Genomic DNA, 1,899 nt, shown 5'->3' on the forward strand with positions numbered 1-1,899 from the left:
AAACGCACCTGCAATTATTTTACAGAGTATCTGAAATACGCCTGCAATGATCCTAAAAAGTATCTGAAACGCGCCTGCAATGATCCTGAAAAGTATATGAAAAGCGCCTGCAATTTTCCTACAAAGTATATGAAAAGCGCCTGCAACTATCCTACAAAGTATATGAAAAGCGCCTGCAATTATCCTACAAAGTATATGAAATGCTCCTGCAATTATCCTAAAAATATCTGAAAAGTACCTGCAATTATCCTACAAAGTATCTGAAACGCACCTGTAATTATCCTACAAAGTATCTGAAATTCGGCTGCAATGATCCTAAACATTATCTGAAAATCACCTGCAATTATCCTACAAAGTATCTGAAACGCGCCTGTAATTATCCTACAAAGTATCTGAAACGCGCCTGGAATTATCCTAAAAAGTATCTGAAACGCGGCTGCAATGATCCTACAGAGTATCTGAAATGCTCCTGCAATGATCCTGCGAAGTATCTGAAACGCGGCTGCAATGATCCTACAAAGTATCTGAAACGCACCTGCAATTATCCTACAAAGTATATGAAAAGAGCCTGCAATGATCCTGCAAAGAATCTGAAACGCGCCTGCAATTATTTTACAGAGTATCTGAAATGCACCTGCAATGATCCTAAAAAGTATCTGAAACGCGCCTGCAATGATCCTGAAAAGTATATGAAAAGCGCCTGCAATTTTCCTACAAAGTATATGAAAAGCGCCTGCAATTATCCTACAAAGTATATGAAATGCTCCTGCAATTATCCAAAAAATATCTGAAAAGTACCTGCAATTATCCTACAAAGTATCTGAAACGCGCCTGTAATTATCCTACAAAGTATCTGAAATTCGGCTGCAATGATCCTAAAAATTATCTGAAAATCACCTGCAATTATCCTACAAAGTATCTGAAACGCGCCTGTAATTATCCTACAAAGTATCTGAAACGCGCCTGCAATTATCCTACAAAGTATCTGAAACGCACCTGCAATTATCCTACAAAGTATCCGAAATACGCCTGCAATGATCCTAAAAAGTATCTGAAACGCGCCTGCAATGATCCTGAAAAGTATATGAAAAGCACCTGCAATTTTCCTACAAAGTATATGAAAAGCGCCTGCAACTATCCTACAAAGTATATGAAAAGCGCCTGCAATTATCCTACAAAGTATCCGAAATACGCCTGCAATGATCCTAAAAAGTATCTGAAACGCGCCTGCAATGATCCTGAAAAGTATATGAAAAGCACCTGCAATTTATCTACACAGTATATGAAAAGCGCCTGCAACTATCCTACAAAGTATATGAAAAGCGCCTGCAATTATCCTACAAAGTATATGAAATGCTCCTGCAATTATCCTAAAAATATCTGAAAAGTACCTGCAATTATCCTACAAAGTATCTGAAACGCGCCTGTAATTATCCTACAAAGTATCTGAAATTCGGCTGCAATGATCCTAAAAATTATCTGAAAATCACCTGCAATTATCCTACAAAGTATCTGAAACGCGTCTGTAATTATCCTACAAAGTATCTGAAATTCGGCTGCAATGATCCTAAAAATTATCTGAAAATCACCTGCAATTATCCTACAAAGTATTTGAAACGCGCCTGTAATTATCCTACAAAGTATCTGAAACGCGCCTGCAATTATCCTACAAAGTATCTGAAACGCGCCTGCAATTATCCTACAAAGTATCTGAAACGCGCCTGTAATTATCCTACAAAGTATCTGAAATTCGGCTGCAATGATCCTAAAAATTATCTGAAAATCACCTGCAATTATCCTACAAAGTATCTGAAACGCGCCTGCAATTATCCTACAAAGTATCTGAAACGCACCTGCAATTATCCTACAAAGTATCCGAAATACGCCTGCAATGATCCT

This window comes from Phalangium opilio, unplaced genomic scaffold, assembly GCF_054372755.1.
Source record: "Phalangium opilio isolate 3A_F unplaced genomic scaffold, DU_Popi_V2 ptg000046l_1, whole genome shotgun sequence".
In the NCBI taxonomy this organism is placed as follows: Eukaryota; Metazoa; Arthropoda; class Arachnida; order Opiliones; family Phalangiidae; genus Phalangium; species Phalangium opilio.